General features: G+C 32.8%; 1 protein-coding gene across 8 annotated transcripts in view; it reads left to right on the forward strand.

Moving 5' to 3' along the window:
* Positions 1-24290, forward strand: part of LOC139145815 (uncharacterized) — a 38543-nt gene that overhangs the window by 8451 nt on the left and 5802 nt on the right. For 2 of the 8 annotated variants that reach the window (XM_070717207.1, XM_070717211.1), the window contains one exon: positions 20518-20603. The exons of 4 other annotated variants lie outside the window; for them this stretch is intronic. The gene's annotated coding sequence lies outside the window, so the exon portion shown is untranslated. Of the gene's footprint in view, positions 1-11846; positions 12020-20517; positions 20604-24290 lie in introns of those variants that run through there. 2 more of the 8 variants (XM_070717212.1, XM_070717209.1) reach the window with 2 other exon arrangements.

Below are 24290 nucleotides of genomic sequence, written 5' to 3' on the forward strand. Positions count from 1 at the left end.
TTCCCTTTTTTACCGTTCCAAACAAAATCTGTATAATATGTAATTAAGCCTTTTTAGTCCCCACGGACATCGTCCGAGGGGACTTATAGGTTTGGTCATGTCCGTGCGTGCGTGCGTCCGTGCGTGCGTCCGTGCGTCCGTCCGTTCACGCAGATATCTCAGAGACGCCTGCAGCGATTTCATTCAAACTTGGTACAAGGATTACATCATATGTCATACAGATGCACATTGATTTGTTTCCTGATACGATCCAATATGGCTGCCAGGCGGCCATTTTATTACGATTTTTTCATGTACAGAGCAATAACTCAGGCATGTTTCAACTGATTTTATTCAAAGTTGATACAAGGACATTGACCAATGTCATAGATATGCACTTAATTTTTTTGTGATACGATCCAATATGGCTGCCGTGCGGCCATTTTGTTACGATTTTTTCATGTACAGAGCCATAACTCAGGCATATCTCAACTGATTTTATTCAAAGTTGGTACAAGGACATTGACCTATGTCATACATATACACGTAAATTTGTTTTGTGATACGATCCAATATGGCCGCCAGGCGGCCATTTTATTATGATTTTTTCATGTACAGAGCCATTACTCAGGCATGTTTCAACAGATTTTATTCAAAGTTGGTACAAGGACATTGATCAATGTCATAGCCATGCACATCAATTTGTTTTGTGATACGATTCAATATGGCTGCTGTGCGGCCATTTTGTTATGAGTTTTTCATGTACAAAGCCATAACTCAGGCATATCTCAACCGATTTTAATCAAAGTTGGTACAAGGACATTGACCTAAGTCATACATATGCACATTGATTTGTTTTGTGATACGATCCAATATGGCCACCATGTGGCCATTTTATACCATTTTTTCATGTCCTGAACTACAACTCAGACATGTATCAAGCGAATTTATTCAAAAGTATTTTTATCACAGACCTAATGAAGAGGACTCTATCCTCTCTGAGGACCTGTAATCAAAGTACCTATTAACAAGTGGGGACTGTGTCATCAACGATGACTTGTTATTATGTCTTCTGGGGTGTTGATCATTGAAGCCAAGTATGTTATTTTCCATTGCCAGACTTTTATGATTGTAATCCTCCCAAATATTGTCAAGAATCTTTTCTTCCAGCCATTTAGTAAGGTTTTAATTTGTCAAGTTTGTTATCCCAATTTAATTTTTCACTTCATCTTTCTTATATCCAAAGTAAACCCCAAGTGCTTTAATCGGTTTCTCTGGCCATGGAATCAAACCTAAATCGTTTCTTTTCCTCCATTTTCCAAGTTTTAATCCTTCAGTCTTGTCTCTATTTAATTTATCCTGAGTTATGTTGATTAATATTATCTTTGAAAATCTCCGAAACAGAAACAGAAAGTAGTTTTGTAAAGTAATAAACAATTGAAGGAATTGTTGATAAAGTTATTCTGCTAGATTATTATTCCAATGTTTACAAGGCACTTGAGAACATAGAGACTTCATATCAGTGAGTTGTAGATTTAGAGACAAGATAATATCTGATGAATGAGTCTCTCCACAGTGATAATCTTGCATTTAGATACTTCATATCTACACTACTTGTTTGCCATTCTCAGTCTAGGAAGAGCATCATGACTGGCAGTTTTTGTGTGTCTGTGTCATTTTCCAAACTTATTCGAAAGGGGTATTTTCTTGAATTCCTTAAAATGATTGGACGTATGTTTTCTGTTCATTCACGACAAAAATTTACAATTAAGAATGAATTAATTGTGTATGAATAATAAATCTTCAACCAGTACATATTCATAAGATTTTGTAGTTGTCTTGTGTTTATGGTACCTAAAGGGATTCTGGTCATTTTAAATAACTAAGCTAAGTAGTTCTTTGAATGAATTGCTTTAAAAAGGTATTTGCTTTGAAACGATTTTAGAGTCTGAAATGTAATGCTTCTTGGCATCTTCTGAATTAGCCAAATTTGGCAATACCTTTTACAGATGCATTGGAAAAATGGATGGTAGCTTGAAAGAATTTGCAATACTATGCTCTTCTCAAATTTATCTTCACATACTGTCTTATGTTTAAGTCTTATGTCACAGTCTAAGCCACTTAGTCCTTTAGATGTAATTTATAAGTTTGTTTCAGTTCGACATTTTTGACACCATGTATTTCTAACATATATTACTTTTTAAGTTGAATGAATAGTTTAGTTGCATTTTGAGAGAGTTTATCAATGAGTGGTTATCAAGATCAAACACAATATATCCAAGTCAAGCGAAAAAGAGGCAGAATTTGAAAGAATTAAATCCAGATGCCATCTTTTTTACTCAATGTAGCAAGCAGCAAATGAAATATGGCAGTGTAAAGTACTATACCGGTAGAATAGACAGAATCTACAAGCTGCTCTTGTTGTTTTCTATTTGAAATTAGTATGTTTAAATCTGTATCCACAATCCATTTTCCCAGAAATTCATTTGATATCACTGCAGTGGTAGCTCTATGGTTGCAGCATTTTTCATGAAACAAAAGACAAAGAAAGGTTATGTTTTATGTGTTACATGATATTCAGTATTGAGTACTTAACTTCTGTGTTTCAGCTCGATATTGCTCATTCAAATGTTTTTACAATCATCATGGCATTTTGATAGCCAAATGTAAACTAAGCCAAATGCAACTGTCAAAAGATGACGGGTATTAAAGACACAAAATTATTGATTTGTTTCTCATTCTTTTGTCTCTTTCAAAAATGATGCAGCGGTGCAGTTTTTCATTTTTTTATCTCCATTTTCTTGAGCTATGATCTTTATACCAGTAAAAAACCCAGTACAGGCAGCATAGTCAAATTTCATTTCAACACAGTTATTCATTTAGAAAGGATATCAGAAATGGATAATGTGTGATTGCATTCTTGTCACGTTATCCAGTGATTATGTTTCAGTGTAGGATATTGGCTTTTCACTGTTAATTATGTCATCCAAGAAAGTGTGAAGTGACAATGGGAAAGCCAATATTTCTGAAATGCGCATACAACAAAATAATGATGTGTGAGTCTTATTCATATTTTTTGGCCATTTCCTAAATAATTGAAGTGTAAAATTAGCCACTGAACAAAAGTGCTTTTGGATAAGTTAAATTTTCTCTGTGATTAAACTTTCTCTACTAAATGCTTTCAGTGGGAGCATGACAATTTTGAGTTACACTGTAGTTTCTATTTTCAGGTTTAATTTTAATGAACTCCCACAGATCTTTCTGTTTCACCAATTGAAAAACTGTTCATTCATTTGTAAATGTTTCTATAACCATTCTGATAGCGGTGTTGAAGTGATACTGAGAAATTCAAGCAGAGTCTCACTAATGACTAACTGCAGTGTTCAAAGGAAAGATGTGTATGCAGAAGCCATGTGGTGACTGATAAGACTTGGTAATGTGTATTGATAGAGTTCAAATTACCTGCACAACCTGTATGCAGGGAACTACAACTGAATACTAATCAGGGTATACATGTAATCAAAGGCTTGCTTCATGTGTTTATTACTTTCACAATGACTAAGGAATATTAATATCATTCATTGCGATTAGTAAGATAAAATTGAACCAAATTTCTTGCATTTCTCTAGCTAATCTACAAATTCCTCTGTTAATGTATGTTGAAAAAAAACCAGCTGACATTTTAAAGTTAATCTTGAAAGAAGCAATGAATAATGAATTTGGATGTTCACTCAAGTATTGAAATGTAATTAGAAGAACTGTACGAAGTATGTCAATTTTTAGTTGCAATACTGAGCTTTTAGTCGGCCATTATTATTATAGCATCTTTGTTTTTCCTTCTTGTTTTAAATCATAGACCCTCGAGAGTCTATGTTTAAATTCAATATTCTATGCAAGTTTCATTCACAAAATTACTCAAAGATGACCATCAAGTGCTTTCAAGCTATATGGTACTTTAAAAATATAACAAATTATCCCTGCATAATGCCACATTCTTGATCTCTCATACCAACAACCTCACGAACCACAGAATTTTACTAATAATCAACAACTTATCTCAGAATGAAATGGATATCTTACCCCGAAAAAACAGAAATATTATTAACAGAGACATTATGGTTGTTTGCGTAAATTTCCAAACATAATTTCACATACAGTTACATGGTATGGTGTAGACATACAGCTTCTTATACGGCTTCTACTCAACTCAAGTTGCAATAACCTGAACATTCTTGTAGACAATTACTGACCTAGCAGTCAGTGTCTTCACTAAATCTCTAAGATAGTATTGTAATGCAGCTTTTTCCTCCCTGGAAGTTCTTTGATCAGCTAATGAAGTGGTAAATTTAAATCTATACCTAAATGCAACTGCAAACATGTTTGTTTGCAGTTGAGAGTTTATCTATTATCATATGTTATGAAGACAGTCTGGTTATCATAAAGAGAGTTTATCAGGATACGGTGATACTTTAAAAGAAGAGATAGTTGTAATATGTGATTTATGGATAACACAGCGATGGGATGTAGTGAGTAAATCAGGATCAAACACTTAAAGGTATTTTATACATCACAGAAAACAAATTGGAACTTCCTTGCTGAAAGCAAATTAGTCTGCAATTCACCAATGTTAGAAACCACATTTTGTCAACAGGACTGTACTCTCTTTGATTAATATCAAATGCATTTCTTCTGTATCAAGTTCAGCTTTGTGTTTTTTGATCACTCTACTCTGATGATAGTAATGCATTTCATCATTTGGAGTCACAGACAACAATGTTGACCAAAGTTTGGATGGTAGTCAATCAATATTGTTACCATGGGAATAGCAAACTTTTCAAATATATATTTACATACTAACATAATGGATCTCATTAATACTAACATAATGGATCTCATTAATGCTATGTAGTAATTACAGGTACATACAGATATGAATATACACCAAATATCTGACACTCTGCATGATTTCTGCGTAAAATTCATAAGGACATCACAGGTAGCAAGTTTCAAAGCAAATCTACGATATATTTTAGCAACCAAGATGTTTCTCAATATATCATATCATACTGGTATTTAAGCAATAAATTACACGTACCCCCTCCCAGTCCACAATGGACGAATGCAAACTACAGGACATTTTGAACTAGGCAAAGCTGAGTACAGTATGGACTGCAAAATTTACTTGAGCCCATTTTGGGCAAGGAGGAGGTACATGCTATTATTTGATAGTTTTGGTGATGCCAGTGAATTTGTAGATGTGAAAAACATCTTGAGCCACAATACTGGAAAATCGGATAGTTTTGGTGATGCCAGTGAATTTGTAGATGTGAAAAACATCTTGGGCCACAATATTAGATAATCAGATACATTACATTATCAATAATATTCTGGTGGAATGATGTCACAAAATTCACTGGTAACGACAAAACTATCATGTAATTACTTATATTAACCTGAGAAAATATTACCAACAAAATGGTGAAAAAGGCAGAGAAAAATATCAGAGTTCGGTTGGTGGAGCTATGTTTATGTTTAGAAGCTGCAAGTTACAATTCTAATACACAGCCATTGATATGTTGATATCATTGATCCTGAGATAGCTCTGGTGCTTTCATGAAATTATCAAAGAATTTGAACATTGATCAGTCATCACAGCAATTGCAAATATAGACTGATTGCTCAGACTGGTAACAGAGACTAAATTGCCACATGCATTAGATGACTAAATGCGGAAAAATTTGTCTTCAACAATAGGTACTTCTTGATTAGCTTTGACCATGCCATGCCATGTATTGTTCATTTTCATCTCTTTTGATATTAATTTCGATGCAAATTTCAAACATCAATGTCAAGTCAAAATAGAGCAAGATCATTTTCAGATAATTGGTAAACACTTGCTAATTTTAAACCAGATTCTGACCAGCTTATTCTGAAATGAATTATGATCATATCTCTACAATTCAATGTTTTCTCTGCCAGTTTTTAATGCTCTCATCAAAATTTCATTAAGAAAAATATTTATTTTGTTCTATTTTAGGAAAGTGTTTGATTGTAACTTCAAACTTTGCCCAAGTTGAATTTTTTTTTATTCCAAAGACCGTTGTGCACCCAAACCAAAATATTAAAAATTCAAGATGAACACAGAATCCTGTTCTAATAAAGGGCCAGCTGCTGTAATCTTTGATATTTTTTCACTGTATAATTATATTTTGAATGTCAAGTCAACTACAGTGTCTTATTCTTCTCTCCAAAGCTTGTTGAGATACAATAGCCTGTACATGTGTAGAATACATTGTTATTGTTGACAAGTGAATTCTGGGCCAGATTTGAATTCAAATGAAAACCATAACAGTGCATTTTACATGTATACAAGTATTGACAAAATAAACAGTGGGCATTTCAACCTATTGTTTGGATTAGAACAAGAACTTGCAATTGACATACAAAACAAAAATAATATCAAAATCCTCAAAAGTTACCGTGTTTAAAGTGTATCGGTAATTTGAGATATTGCTTTATGATGAATGATATGTCCTGATCAGTGGCTGGTTTTTGCTGTATGAAATCAAATACAACATTGCCAAGGTGTACTGCAAGTTACATCGAGTATTGAAAGTCACTATAGCTTTAATACAATCTCTTTGAAGGACATTATTTTGATTAAAAAAAGACCTGGAAATGAAATTTGCTGTGTGATGCCATATGCAAACAGAAATTCTCAACAAATTCCAGAGACGTTCATTGACTTTTGTGATATTAAAAGTATCAGTTCAAACATGATGCTGTATATAGGCATCTGGTAATCTATGCCCAAATCATTGTAACAATGGTTGTTAGCAAGTTTAAGGGGATAATTTTATATAATGATTGTAACAATTGTTGTATCAGCTTTAAGATAATATTTAATCAGCTTCTGATGCAAATCCTGCAGAAGGCACATCTGTTTGCAGTCTTAAAAGATTCCTTTTCAACCAAAACTAATCTCAGATCATTGTTGGAGATTCATTAATGTTTGTATCATTTACATGTATTATCTACATCTGTTTTATCACACATTGCAGTAATGGGGCTGATGGTTTGAATATAATATTGAGATATTGCAATACAATCCTTATCTACAACTTTGTTTCAGAGAGACTCATAAAGATCATTATAACTTTTATTCATCATTTAAGACAATATTGTTGAGATGTCACTTCAATAACAATATATAAAACAGGGACATTACCTTGTACTATTTGTACTAAGTAACAACAGCTATAATGGTGCATTGAAGTGTATGGCAAAATGACAAACCTAAAGAATGCTAACATCCCTACTACCGGTAGCTCCTTTTCTGATTATGAATTTGAATTTGAAATACAGGTAACGTTCAAGGTTTGATAATATTGCTACACAATACATAGTTATTTCAGGCTACATAACTAAGTACATTTAAAATAATATTACAGTAAAATAAAATTTATTTTATTGAACACAGAAAAAGTACGTATTTCTCACATGACATAATTGTTATTGAAATGAATGTGTCAAAATGGCCAAGAAATTGACAAGTTAGGTGGAAATAATACCTCTAATAGCCATGTCATGAATGCTTTTATAAAGTACGATATGTCAATGCTCTCATCGCTCAGGTAGTTTACAGAAGTAGAAATTTTTGAAAAAAATCAAATTATTAAAGTTTTTAGAGATTATATGCTTGCTGACACACCAAATAGCAATTGGAGCTGTAGCTATATGTTTAGCAGCAATTTAATTATATTGTTGGAAATGTATTTTCAGACATGCTTTTACCCTTCGTTAATGTAGGATTCAATGACCCAGCCTCATTTGAACTCTCTGCTGACATTTATTTGAATGCGGCTCTATAACCCTCTGAGATACAGTGTCTATGCTACATGCAACTTTGCCTCAAGGCAAAAGACAAGATATTAAATCCACAACCCAAGATGCTGTTGTGAAAGAATGTGGATGCTGATGCAGGCATGTTAAGACAATTGCTTTGCCTTACATCTGATGTCTTGACTTCCCAGTGATTATCTCATGATCTTATCTTTGGTTTAGAGATGTCGACAGGCCAGGCAATACCAGAAACTGAGTAATGTAGAGCTTTGAGCTTGCTAGCATTTTACCATGGCAGTCTAGTGTGATAGACTACCTAATTGTCAGACAGTGTGTTATTTTAACCCTGCAGACTGAAGACCAAACTCTGCAACAGTATCCACCAAACTCTGTAACTGTATCCCATCTTAGACTGATATGCCTGGATAAAACAGACAACAGGGAAAGCATTTATGAGAGTAATACCAGAAATGTTTCTTAGTATGCTTACCTAACCCAGATACTGTGTTGTATTATTACATTTCAAGTTAATTCAAGTCAGTGACATGCTGTAAACATGATGATAAAATTATACACCCTAGTCATCTTAAAGTTATGATGAATATTTCATCAATTGATAGCACAAGAATGACACTGAGAATGAATGGTCCATTTTATCTAATATCGCTGATTACTATGGTAATAATATGCAAATTATTGATAGTGATCACATGTGTCCATAGGTCTCTTTTATACAACATTGCGGCTATAGTTACAAGTTTGTTCAGGAAAATGAAAATTGCAGTCTGGAAATGAAAATGGTATGAATTTTTCACGGGCATTAAATTTTTAGGAATTAACGAAATTAAAATCATTTATTCATGCCATAACCTATTCATCATGCTGATAGTGTGTGAAATGTTTGAAGTTTGTGCATTTCTGTCACTTTCAAGTGAATATATATCAGAGACAAAGTTGTTGTAAACTTAAGTAGCCTCTTGTCTGAGATTGGATATTTCATAATACATGACTTTTAGAAAACAATTGCCACCAGGTTGTTCCTTATCAATGGATAATCTAAATTTGTCAAGTGAGTTATTATTAGCTTTTTGTGTAGTTGATGATGGGGCAGTTCATTGAAGTTGTGGATTTTATGCAGAGATTCACAAACCTTAATTTCTGTGTCAGTAATGTTCATTTATTCAAATATGTATGATTTAAGCAATGTGGTACGCAAAGATCACCAAAAGACCATATGATATGATTCAAGCAATGTGGTACGCAAAGATCACCAAAAGACCATATGATATGATTCTAACATAGAAACATGTAGAAAGCAAAAGGTGTCAGTGACTGTTTGCAAACTGAGGTGGTAGCAATGTTAAATTCAATTTTCAAAACAATAAATTTTCTGCCATTCCTCAATGTCATTTCTGTGATATACCAAGGGGAAATCTTGTAAAATCACTGAATGTTGACATTTGCTGGCTTTCAGCCTAATTCCTATAAAAATAATAAAAGTGTCGTTACATAAGTCACATTAACTATGATGATGTCATGAAAAATCAATAATAATGATAAAAAGCTGGAATGTATCTCAACTATATAAATTTGTACACAATAGATCAGATTAAATTCATGTACCTACCGGGTATATACTATTGAATATAATGATATCTGGTACATATAATGATATCTGGTACTTAAATTTTGAAAGTAAAATACTCAGGACACATTGAAAATGAAGTGTTTTCTGTATCAGCTATACTGTCACTGATTTCTAAATAACAATTCCATTCTTGCTCAATGGTGCTGCATACTACATAGGATGGTCACTTCTGCATTGTCTGCAACCAATAAAAGTTGATGTCCCTCATGTCTGAGACATCCTATCATAAATCTCACATTTACTGAATGCCTAATTTCCCAGTAGTGCCCCCAACGTAATGGACTGGCACGTCCTTTTTTTATGAGTGATGCATAGTTTTCTGTCTTCTCTTAAACTTGAGTGTGATTACTCCACATGATCACAAGGTAATCTATCTTGTACATGATATGAATTTTTAATGCTCTCCAAGGGATATCAACGTGGTACATCAAAAGATTAAACTACAGTCAACTGTTGCAATAAAGCTTTTTTAATCGATCAATCATGCAAGAGGCGAACGCCCAATTACAGGATGAGGCATCCACATCCAACTGTCCAATGGAGCAAATGGAGAGTAAAGTGGCCTGCTCCAGAGTACAACACCATGTGAGGTCAAAAACTAACTATCGTATGATAGTGAATTATCCAGCACCCTAACCATTTCTCTGCAGTGCCTCCCAAAACCATCTTGTTTGAGGAAGATTTCTTTCGAGACATAAATCATAATTTTGTGATATCTATTTGAGGTTTTTGCGTCAGGACATTAAAAGGAGTAAAGACAAGAAAATTGATAATTTACTGTTATCAAAAAATTGAAAAGTCAACTTTTTTGTATGATTTTCATTTATTTAGATCAAATTTAGTAATGTGATCAATGAAATTTGCTAAAGTTTTGTATCTAGCACATATTATCTCAGGAATTAATGGAGCTTGTGTTCAAAATTTATACATATGTACTGTGATATTTCATGCATTGATACAAAATAAAAGAAAAATTGTACAGCATTTGTCCATTGAGTAAATCCAGCATAATTACCAAAACACACATTTTACATTTTAGAAATGGCATTGTCAAATCCAAGATTGAAATACCTAGCTGTTAGAATATGCATATATACCATGACAATTTTTCTGAGAAGCAAAATATGATTTATGAAATCTTCTTGCTAAAAGTTTACTTTTCAGTTCAAAATGATATACTTTTTCTGGCACAACAAAAGTTATCCAAAAAGCAAAACAAATTTAGACTGTACCCATTGATATTATTTTGAAAGATTATGAGCTGAAATTTCCATGAGCAATGAGTGAAAGTTTACAAATTCTACACCCAAGGTGCATATTACCGTATTTGGACGAGTGACAAGCATAACTGATTGTCATGATTTAAAAACATATTCATCTCTCATATACTTATCATTATGCCATTTTGACTTATTTGTTCACTCTCATGTGTTAAATACCTTGTATTCAGATGCAGTTAACAAGTACCTCATATATCTGTCATGAGATGCATGTGAAGATTTTCTATATGAAAAAAGTTCTGTAATTTTGCATAGCTAAGTTTTGACAAGTAGGATATGCCAGGCTATATGTAACATGAAGAAATTGCAATGTCAGTGACTTATCCCATACAGCAGCAGAGTGTACAAAGTAAACAAAAACTGTATCATAATTGTCATCAATGAAAAATACATACTCAACAATGGCAATTAATGATTTGATTAATGGTTTCTTGCACACGTGCTACATGTACTATCTCTCATCTGATATAGTTTACAGATAAAACATTGATTGGTAAAGTCATCTCTGTATCTCTACTTTTACCTTCTGAAAGTTAGCGTTTGGAATTCTTTAAGTATCTTGTGTCTGTCAAACTTCCTTCAGATTTCATAGAAATTATAGCATGTTATTAATAATAATATTGAAGTATCTTGGTAAGTACAATCACTGAAACCATGGTTACTGAATTAACTGTGTTGAAACTTACATGGAGAACTGTGTCTTTATTGTAACAGCTGCAATGCTTGCAGATAGTCAGATGACAAGATCAAAGGTAATATCACATCATCATTTTAATAGTCAGAAACAACTCAGATAAGAACTGTAATTTTGGAATGGTGTATTTAAAGTACAAGTGGTGAATGTTTATATCCATGTATCATGTTGAGTTGCTTGCATTACAACACCAATGGAAATGCAGTGTTGTCATGGTTTCCATTAATTGTTATGCGATTGTCATGAAAGCAATTGTTAAACTAGAGTGTAAGGTTAGGATCCCATGAAAGTGAAACAATACTCTAGGTCGTCTCAATAGCTGCTACTCTTTGTGTCTTTTTAAGGTGAAATTTGCATTCATTAACATGTGTGGACAACAGCTTGTCCAGTAATAAGCCGGAAGGCTAAATAGATCCTACAGGGTAAATAGATGCTGACAGCCAGTGCAGTAACGATGGACGGACCGTGACTAAGTGAAACATTACAACACAGAGTCATGACTATAGTGCATTGTGTAATATTATTTCTACTCAGGAGATACATGTAGCTTATGTTTTAAGACACAGTATATTACAGGTATGTTTTAAGACAATGCAATATGCATGTATGGAACAGCTACTATGAGTGACATTGTCTGATGGCCAATCATTTGTCTAGAGATTATGAACTGACAAGTTCGTGTCAAACTGTAAGATAAATGATGATGATGGGAGTGTCTATGATGACGACTAAGTGAGGATATTGTGTTCCAAATTTTCACTCTTATTTTACTTTGACACCTACTGCCGTAACTTTGTATAAAGTTATTGCTAGGCATGGATTCAGTGACACTTGGATTCTTTAAGGTTTGCTCAGTTTTATGTCTTGTCGGGTTTTGCTTGTTCAAGTTTTTCCTTCAGGATGTCATTCTGGTGAGCTGGAGCATTTGATCTGCTCCATGAAGCGTAACCTCTTCATACTATCACGTGTATATAGCCACACATATTGCCATCAAGCGGTGCCTACTTTACAACGATGCATGGTGTCACTTAGATTTGGATTTTGTAATTTAGATACCAAAAATAATAATAACTAAAACATGTCTTTTAAAGTACAATGTAACAATAATGCGTAAGTCATGCAAGCTTGCATGCAAATACAAGTGGCTGTCAGATGTTTGTTAGAATTACTTTCAATCAGTGATGCCATGACTTTTAGGATGTTAAAGTGTTAGCTTAGTTGTAAAACTTCATGTGACGTCCACCCATGTGAACATGTGTTTTGCATATTGATAGAGATAATGGTTTACAATCCTCTGCATCTTTACTGCCTCTCTTGAACAACTTGATCAAATTGAAAAAATTACACAAATTGACACTAACAATTATGTGTTTCCAGCTGTTAGTCGATTAACTCATTGTCAATATTACTTCTCTTTTCACACTTTAGATTTGCCTATAGTGGGTCGATGAAAAATGATCATTGCTGGAATATAAAGTAAAACTGTCCACATCACGACTGTATATTTCAGTATTCACGTACACCAGTCTGAAAGTGTGACTGAAATGAGCATTGTATATGATATGGCAAATATATTGGCTGAATCTCTTCTCTATGAATGGGAGATTGCAGTAGTAAGACAAAAACTCAAATTACAATAATTTGAAACAAAGTATTAAAATTACCAAAACTTGATTTTGAATAATTCAAGACCAAACTTAATTGGGGCAACTTTGTTTGTCTGTTTGGCCTCACCTGTTGGCATTATATAGATTTGCAGTATTTGTTCATCAGATAGATGTACATATACATTGTACTTCTCAGGCAAATACATATATGAGAGTGCTCCCTGGGCGGTCTATGACAATAATCCTCAGCTGCATGTGTCTTATTTCAAACATGTTTCATAGCCCTGAATATAACCCCATTGTTCATTCATATTCACAAGACGAGTACAGATATATATTTTAGTTACACAGACACATAAATTTTCACATGCATCATTGCGTTTTATAAAGTCATGGCAATTGAAATGTTACAGAGAAAAGACTAGGAGATTCATAGAAATCTCATTGTAAGTAAGGTACACTCTAAACTGATTGCTTTGTTGATGAATTTAGTGTCTGGAATATTGTTTGCCCTTTGAGGCACCATGTAAGGTTCATCAATTTTGATCTCATTAATCATAGTTTGCTCTCAAATCGTGACATTATCATAAATTTATTCATATTTCATATACAAATTTGATGTATTGCAAATGCATTAGGCCTTCATCAATAATTATAGTATTAGCATCATTGTAATAATTAACGTCTAAGGTATTGGTCACGGTGTAGCATTGACAAGGTTCTGAGTTACAACATTCAAGAGAAATTGTTCCCAATCCTTCACTAATTTGTGAAAGTACATGCAGCAGTTTTGACAAAATCAGATCATAGAAACAATTTGTGTTCAAAAATGTACTTCTTCTGAATCATTATATTGATTTACTTCAAGGAATCAAATATTGAGTGAATTCAAGAGAGAACAAAGACTTTCCTATTGAAAAATCATCAATATTGACACTGGCAAGCAATTGTCTTGCATTCGGCATCTGATAAATATTGTCCCTCTTTGTAATTATCATCCATCAAAATTATTGCAGCAAGGTGCAAATATGGAATAGAAAATGGATATCAGACTGCCTTAGTCTGATAACTTATTTACTTGATAATGTCTGGGTCAGAAGTTGAGCCATAGCTTAGCATGGCAACAAAGATGTATATACTGCAGTGCTGTAATTGCCAGTGTAACATGGAGGTTTAAAGCTATTATACTTCAAAATATTTCAGTCTTTGATTTTTGAATCTTGAATCTTTTTCAATTAACATTCCTGATGGAACCAACATGTGCTCTGTGATTATAATGTATATCATCAAGGGGTTAATTTCTTTTATTACACTCACTATAGGTGACTAATCAGACCAAACTCTGTCGCAGTCTAGAAGATCTTTTTAAATCTATTTAAATTTATCATTGTGATTTAATAACAGTGACTTCAGTGGAGATCAGAGATACAAACACTGCATACACAGTGAGAGTCATTTGCCATAAAATAGTGGGCATGCATATCCAGTGTGACTCAGATCTCTATTTCTTTGCCATTCATTAGTTATAATATGCACTCCACACAACCCCCTCCCCCTGAAAAAGTATACATACTGGGTATACATATTATATGATAAATACATCCATGTTTTCAGGAATATTTCGTAACAGTGTCCTTGTGGAGTGAATCATTGTAAACTTGAGAAAGCTTAGAAGAGCTTCTGTCAAACCAATCATGTTTTCACTGCAAAGCACCACAGTGAAATAGTTATCCAAACTAATGTCTGGTCTGGATTAACCTTCAGAAGTGCAACAGATTGTGGCAGTATTAAAAATTGACAATATTACACAGACTGTACAAACAATGTATGTAGCAGATATGTACCGTGTATTTTGCTAATCATAAATTTGCTGATTCACTTTCCTCTTTACTATGCATGATTTTGATTTCTAGAAGGATAATGTTATATTGCTAAATCTTTCCCAGTTCATTTTATGGTAAATGGTCAGGAATGGTAGAAATAATATGAGAGTAAACAAACAGCAATCTCTATGATGATCGTCTAGTAATATCGGTAAAATAACACTTTGCACCAATGACATTTCTAGCAGTCTATAGCTGTAATGAATATTGTTTGATTAAAATTGAAATTTGGCTCGAATTACCTTCCAAATACAAACGTGACTTCCTAACATGCATTGATGTAGTAATTATACCATAGTAAAATGGTCATCCATTGTCTTTGGCAATGTACATGTGAATGATTGCTTTTGATAAAATACTCATATTAAGGTGGTTGGAAAGGCTATTTTTGCACCAATTCTTTTCTCAGAGTTAATGTCAAGTTTCAAGTGTTAGAATCAAGATATTAGTTCAAATTTTCAGGATAACTCCCTTAGTTAATATTTTCTCCAAAGAATATAAAAATTGTATATTTGCAGCCATGATTTTGAAATATGACACCAGTAAATATTAAAATTTAATTTTTCATATATTTTTTACATATTTGAATTTAATAATAATTGGATAGTATTAATATTACCAAATTAGTTATAAATATGTTGGCACTATTTATTGTAAGATTTGTACGGCAGGATTTGTAAATAAAATTTGTTTTTATGATTTTACATGGTTTATATATCAAAAATTATTAAAAATTCTTTCAAATTTCAAAATGTGATTTTTCAAAAAGTACTTCAAATACAGGAAAATTGTGCCATACAAATCTTATCTGTAACCTTGTTAATAGGCTGTAAAAATTCCATGTCCATATCTCATTTCAAAGTTGGATTAAATTGGTATACAATTATGTAGGAAAACTGTTATTCTGTCAAAAATGTTGAAAACAAGCCATATTTGCACCCCTCTTTTGAAGTCATAGAGCAGTTTTTTTGGTTAATCTCACTTTTGACACCTCTTTGACACTCAAAGAATCTAAAAATGCATTTACAATATCAGTCACTCACTCTGAATGCCAGCACCACCTTGTCAAACTTTCCTAAAAAACAGCAAATAATGACTTTCCCTTTTCAAACATTGTATTAAAAGCTAGGGGACTCTACCATAGTTAATACACTAAGGACTCCCCAACTTCTTCTTATTTGGTCAGTTTTTCAGAAGTTTTAACAGGCTATAACTCTGCAATGCCTTTGTGCCCAAATGTCTAGTTTTTTTTATTCCACAGAGAATGTTGACTACTTTTATATTTTAATAGTTTTGTTGAAATTTATAACTGACGCTCTAGCCTTTCCAACCACCTTAACAAACTTCATTTTTATCTGCACAGCAGAATGTATATGAAAGGTTTCAACCTGATTGAAGCACTTAATAACAATATATCCATAGTCCCTGATTTGTAAAAACAAAGCACCCGTTTTGTTCACTGTGTCAGAAAGGGATTTTCCCCTACAAAACATATTGCAGCCACTTAGTTAACATATGCCTCATATGAAGCCATGCTGGCCATCTACTGTGTAGTAGACTACCTTTCCTATGACTGTGAGATTAAATATTGTAGCCCATGCTGACAATTATATGGTGCAGGCTTCTTGTTATAAGTACAAAAATTTTATGGCTGTACTTGATGCTTCAAATTATCAGCAGCTATAATGAAGGTACTGGTATCTTCTGCTTGTGACTGATATACGGTAAACCCTTAGTTTAGGTTTGCTACTTGTATCAATAGACACTGACACTGCACTGGCTAGCAGATACAATTATGAGTCCAATTTATCACATTCACAAGATGTGTCTGGCCTGCTGGTACAGAAATATTACAATTTCTAGCCAGACTGGAATTTTGAAGACAAATTTTAGCCAATCCTGAGTGCCTTCATATTCGAATCTTGTTGAACATGTTTTGTCCCAACCCCTCTCTCAACCTATTGATGGTCAAATGTCAGTCCCTTGTACATCCAATTGCTACACCAACACACGATTTCACATCAAGCTCCCCTCTTGGCATTAATTTGTATTCAAATATCTTTATCATACAAACTTGAAAATAATAAAATACACGATAATTTCAAAACTCATTTGAAAGGTATTGTACATATACCAGTTTCTCAATTTGCTTTATGTTTCAGATAAAAAAAATTAAACTATACCCCATTATATTAAATTTTGTTTCATAATTTTCATGCATTGTAACTAATATGAAACACAAAGCAAAATAATATTTTGCATAACAAATGGTCTCAACTGTAATACTGGAATTACTATTGTAACACACCTTGTCCAAAATCTGTCATGATAAATAAAAGAGGGGAGGTGTTAATTGTCTGCCATTGTGATAGTGAATGACAGCAAAGAAATTTTTCCATTTTTCAGGGAAAATTTGATAAAGTGTCCTATACAAAACACATATTGACTGGCTATATTTGGACAATGGCATAGTTTTATGTTCCCTTAATAGGCCTTCAATTTGCCCAAAACAGTGTTTACCTTGGCATAGCCCAGAGAAACAGACTAGTGTTTGTGGGCAACTTTCAGGCCCTTAGGCAAACAAAAGCATGACCAGTCAATAAGTGTATATTGACATACATTCAGAACATTATGGTGATCAACTACACCCCACGTGATTCCAATAAAATGAATTATTGATGGTTAATTTGGTAAACTATTCCCTTTTACCAAAGGTTTTTGTATGTTAATGTACTTCTTCATCTTAGTCCATGAAAATTTACTCATCCTGTAATATTTGTATTTTCAATCATTCTCATTAATTCCATGTAAACAATGAATAATTGGCAGAGCTTACACCAACACCAATGACAGATATACAAGACCCTGGGTATATTCTGCATAGCCATGTCATATTCTAATTACGAGCTGAATACAAAAACAAGAAGAATGTGATGGACAAAGCATTGATCATAAAACAAAATATTGTCCCCATGGGATGTACAAGCTCAAATTATTAATAAGAAAGTTGATGATTTTTGCTCACAAATCATTACAATGTATTCCCACTGGATACGACTGTAGCACATTTCAAATTACACAGCAATACAGGTGTTATCATATCCTTTGGAATATTGCAATTTTTTCCTGTAGGTTTCTGCTGAATAGTGAAGATCAAAGAACATAGTGTTAACAATGCATAATATACCAATTTATGTTAGAATGTGAACAGCAATTCAAAATTTCTCATCATGCCCATACTGAGCAGTATGCAATAACCTCAATAAACTTACAGATATACCAGTATGGTATGTACTTATTAAAGGAAGGGTTAACAGGTGGTCAAATTTCCTAACTTTTATTTCTTCCTATAAATTTACATAATCATAAACACATACGTAGACAGGCTTTCATCAGGATCTGTCACACTTACCACTGAAGCAGAAACATTTTCTTGATTAGATATAATGGCTTTATGACGTCATATACCATACAAATTTTATCATGAATTGACTCTGAATTTATATCAAGTATGAGTAATGATTAGTGCATTGGTTATTGTTGCAATTTCATGTCCATCATGCTGATTTCATCATGCATCTCAAATATTCAGTTTATCTTTTCGTTTCTTGTGAGGTCATTGGTGACACAAAAAATCTATATCACCCATATCAATCTACTTTATAACCACTAAAATTTAAAATTTGCACTTCATTTGGTTTTTGGTGGTTGTATCTCCAAAGATATTAAACAGGAACTTCCCCTATAAAAGCCGGATTATTTTAAATCCATTCAAATATAAAAAAGTCCATGCTACTGATTGGCCATGCTGTCTTTGGTTCCATTTCAGACGTTCATTGTCATTGAATCGTGCATATGATGTCTGTGAATATATAGCAACTGCACTTAAGTAAAAAATTAACTGAAAAAAATGTTCAGTTGTTTATCAGAGAACACATATACAGTTTCAAAATGTGTTCCCTGTACGACCATTTGACCCCTCTTTTGCATATGTTACGAAAGTGCCCATCATGATCATTCAAATTTATCATATGGTCAAAGCAATGCTATGAGCATTCAAAAACTGCCGCCCAGTGTATGTAAATCACTGTGTCATCAGTAATCTCCCTATTGTGCGCCCATGGTCTTGTAATTTCCTGTTTAAATCGCAATATATATATATATATATATATATATATATATATATATATATATATATATATATATATATATATATAGCGGATAAATAAAATTGCACACGTCTACTGATCTGCTTGTATATTTTCTGTTTATTCTGTCGGTAATTTTGATACAACGTTTCGTCCTAAAAGTAGGACTTCATCAGGTTGAAGATGTCTACAAGGGAGAATACAGACAAATACAGAACAGTGTAAGGATAGTGTTGATCCTAATTAAATGCTAGACGGACTTTATAGGCTGAGTAAATCAGAAAGTTACAAAGGACATAGAATTGTCATATTCTATGTCCTTTGTAACTTTCTGATTTACTCAGCCTATAAAGTCCGTCTAGCATTTAATTAGGATCAACACTATCCTTACACTGTTCTGTATTTGTCTGTATTCTCCCTTGTAGACATCTTCAACCTGATGAAGTCCTACTTTTAGGACGAAACGTTGTATCAAAATTACCGACAGAATAAACAGAAAATATATACAAGCAGATCAGTAGACGTGTGCAATTTTATTTATCCGCTATTACCAAACCACGCTACGAACAACACTGGGAGCTATCTGTACATCTCAAGTATACGTATATATATATATATATATATATATATATATATATATATATATATATATATATATATATATATATATATATATATATATATATATATTATATATATATATATATATATATATATATATATATATATATATATGTCATCATGCAAGTTGTTATTAAAGATCTCAAATCATTTGTGTTGTCTCTGATCAGCCAGGTAGATGCGTAAACTCCCAAAAATGATACGGTCATGGCTTATGAATTCATGTCCAAATCAGTTTTGATTTCAATATAGATTAACAGATAATAAATTATACCGTATGCACTATTGGGTTATATCTCACTTTCAAATGTGGAAATGGCGTATATTAATGTATCTATTATCCAGTGCCACTTAACATAATGAATCTGCCTAGCTTGACGAAAACGAAATTGCCAATCTCTTTAATGACGGTGCATAAAATCACAGTGGAATTGTCAACTTTTTTATTAAGTTCTAGTCAATCCAGTCTGTGATTGATTGGCAAATTGATCAATGGATTTGATTTATCTGTGATTCATTTTAAGACCCTTCAGGAAGTGAAATTTTGAATGGATAGTCAATAGCAAGCATAGGACAGGTACCCCCACACCAATAAAGTGGAGGGACTGTGATATCAAGGTTGATAAACTGTCTCTATCAACCCCAGTATTTGAAGTGAAATGATGAACCAAACTACGGTAGTTGTTATCATGTTAGCTTGTGATGACAACAAAGGGCATTGTTAAAACACTGTCATTTTATTCTTCTATCACGAAAGCATTGAAATACATGTATCAGATTATACTACTTTTAAATCTTTAATCTCTGTATTGCAGAAAAGTTTAGCTGAAGGTAGGATTACAGTGTATTCACCAAATGCAGAGCAAGCAGTGAATATTTTATAAGATGACTTATAACATTGGTTAGTATATGTGTCCATTTTTTGTTGTCAGTGCATGTTTTCATCAAAATAATATGTAAATTTTGTATCATGATAAATGTTGTATAATGATAAAGAATATGGTAATTTGAATCAAGATTTTCTGTCCCAACTGAAGGCCATTTTATTATCACATACAGATTATAACTCTGCTGTCAGTGATGTAAAGTTTAATCAGATATGTTGATTGTCCATTGTCATCAGCGTTCAACTTAACACTTCCCAGTTTAAAAAGAAAATGTTCTATCCAGTCAGCAACTCCTCAGGATAACCGGATTTTGATTTCTTTTTGCGTATATTTTATCATATTTTTGTTAAACATGTACTTCTCTAGGATGGTTGTTCCAACAGTCGTAATGCTTGTATTTAGCTCCCTGTAGGATCTCCTCGTACAGTATATTATAGTGAAAATTTGCAAAACATTTGGGTTTGTAAATTTTTGATTGTTTTTCTCTTCAAAATCTTCATTTCTGAAATTACCAGTCCAATGATAGTGGATTGGTTTGAACACTCTTGGGAAGGATCTCATTTAGCTTTGTTCAAAAGATGATGAAATTACAATATGCAAATTGCTTGCAAATTTGCTTGAGATTTTATCAAACATATATTTCTCTATCTAACCAGGTTAGTGTCTAATGGCTTTCAAATTTGTATCTGAGGAGAAGTTACGTCATATTTGCATATATTGTAGTATAATGCTATGCACCAGTACATTTTAAAATTTTTCACATATTGAAATCTACAGAAACTGACACTTAGTGTAATATTGCAAAAAATAAGGTTGATTATTTTCAACCTTTCTTTACAAAGGTTATTGACCTCATCACATCATTGCAGTATTTGCAATATGATTAATTCTGTATAAAGGAAACATATCTGATATTTTAATCATTAATAAAGATGTACTTACAGTTCCACTCACATCATATTCATAATCCTTTGCTGTAAAGGCCTTTGGAGAGTGTTCAACTCAACTTTCTGTGACCTATTTTATGACTTGAATCATGTTTTTATTAATAAGAATTTCATTTTGTGGAAATGCTACATTAGAATCACAGTAGGGGAGTGACAGACAGGCAGTAGTTTAAAATGCATGCAATACTGACTGGTTTGTTTGTTCAATTCTTACGGCAGTGTTCAGCTATCATGGTTTTGTGTTCAATTACTCCACATACATCAATAGAATTAATCCAAGGTTGGGAAGGTGTAGTTACTCACAAATTGAATCGTTCTGACCTGAAAGCACCGTTATGTATTTATTGCTTATGGCTAGATTGAACTTTCTGTTGACCCTATCAGCATTAATGGTGAAATTGTCAGGAGACTGTATCACTGAGACAATCAAGGCAGTGAGGGCGCTATTGAAATTTAGGACAGCATTCTGTTGTGTAATCACTTTTTGCTAGTAGAGCTATGGACCAAATGACAGACAATTAGGGTGAGCATGAGACTAGAGTAATGGGTTACCGTGATATCATTGAAACCAATGTGTTTATACTATGACAGTGTTCTGCATTCATTGGTTTTGTAATTCTAAATGCTTTCAGCAGTTTTAAGAGTCAACTTCAGTGACAGAAAATTCAGTACAGTAATGATTTAGTTGTAATTTTAATATGACAAATTACAGAATATTTTAAAAACCCTATAACACATTGCTTCATTCTGTCGCTGTGATTCTATGAGATTAATTTAATGCAAAACCTAAACTATCAAAAATAAAAACTATAAAGTAACTATAGAGACAGGTCACAAAACATGAAGAGCAAAACATCTTTCATTATTGTCACAAGTAGAGATATACTTCAAAGCATTCAGGTTACTCAACCTGATAATAGAAATGATCAGACATTACCACACGACACAGAATCACGTTACATCGGTTAAATTGAACTGCAATAATTGCATAGACCATCCACTGAGTGTATGTTTATCTTTTATTCACAGCAGCCTACTAGCTGATTTTGACAATTTTTAAAATTATGCTATTCTAATATACTTTTTTAAACTTTGACATTGAGCAAAAGAAAGCAAATTTTTCTCCCTTTTTGCAAATAATAAAAGTTGCCTTCATGCTAATTTCAAACCCGCTGACATGAAGAAAAATAGTCCATCTGCTGCAAGAAATCCCTGCAAATTTGTTTTCATGAACAGCTTGATTGGCTTCTTCAGTTTTATACGGCCTCAGATTACAAGAAAATGGATTTCTACAGTTATCTTGCAAAGAGGCTAGGACAGAGAATACTAAGATGAAATATTATATATTATTACCTGAATACATGGGTTTATGTGCCCGAGAGCAGGTGACAATTTGCCCAACGCCAATGTATTTAGGCAAAAATATTTTTATTACATGCCTCTCCACAGTTCATGCTATATGACCTTTAGTTACATGCAGGGCATTTTCAAACAATTTTACCATTATCGACCAGCATCAAACAGATTTGAACAAAATTCAAAATGGCAGTGCGTGCATATATTCTTTACAATTTCAGCAGTATGATGGTATGAAATTATGTGATAAAATTTCTAAAATTTGACTGAAAGTTCAATTTTTCAATTTCTTATTTCAGTCTCATGAGACATGAAAGTTTAAAAATTCCATCATTCATCAGTGCCCCCTTTGGAGATGCCAATGGTGAATGGTAATTAAACTGATTTTTAACAAACAAAATTGAAGGTGGTAATCCCTAGTTAATATCTCATTAACCCTTTGAGAGCTGTAATTTTTCCAATCAAAATTTTACTGTAACATTTTACCAGTTTTCAAGAATTTCTCTGTAATTTTTTTCATAATTTTGGACCAAATGGATATCGAGTTTCATAAGCCTAAATTTTTCATCCAAATTTTCACAAAGATCTGAAAAATTTGACTGGGGTATATTTTATAAAGGTGATAAAAATTGAGTTTGGCTTTCAAAGGGTTAAACCGATAATATTTAAATGCTCTAATTCTTCCATTTTCAGCATAATTTGTACTTTTTTCCATTTTTTACTTGTTCATTATTATTAAATGATCATAAACATAACCAGTACATTGATACAAAAAGCCTTGAAAGCATGGTGTATTATCACCAGTTTGGTAATTATTAGATATTTTGGGAAACAAAAGTAATCATGAGATTGGTTGAAACCTACTTTACAGTCAACCTTGAGCTGTTCATTACAGATAATTTAGCTTTCTTAATATAAATCACATATTAATAGAGAGCAATTTTAAATCGTCGTCAGACTGTGAAATGGATTTGCAAACTGATTTTAAAGTTCATGGAAGCTGTCAATGAACTTATCTGTTATCTTGTCATCAGTGTCATTCTAGCTTACTCTTCACAAGTGTATGCTTCAGAGAGGTACAACTAAATCCTTATACAAATCTTATATAAATCTTTATACAAAGGAATTCATGATTTCAGTCTTGTCTTTCCCTGTGTCCCTGGATACTGTTGACAAATTTTCCATCTTCCATAATAGTTATTTTTCACTTTGATTTTTAATTATCTTTCAATGATTGCCAGCATGTTGTATGTTGTATATTATGTGTTAGTCCTTCAAAGAAACATAAATTTTTGATATGCAATTTATTTAAACAGACAGTATCTGTAACTCATGATAACATTTTCATCATTTTTGCAGTAAAGAACAAACAGATTATTTATTGATCTCCCTCAAGTT

The sequence above is a fragment of the Ptychodera flava genome, chromosome 12, assembly GCF_041260155.1.
Source record: "Ptychodera flava strain L36383 chromosome 12, AS_Pfla_20210202, whole genome shotgun sequence".
NCBI lineage: Eukaryota > Metazoa > Hemichordata > Enteropneusta > Ptychoderidae > Ptychodera > Ptychodera flava.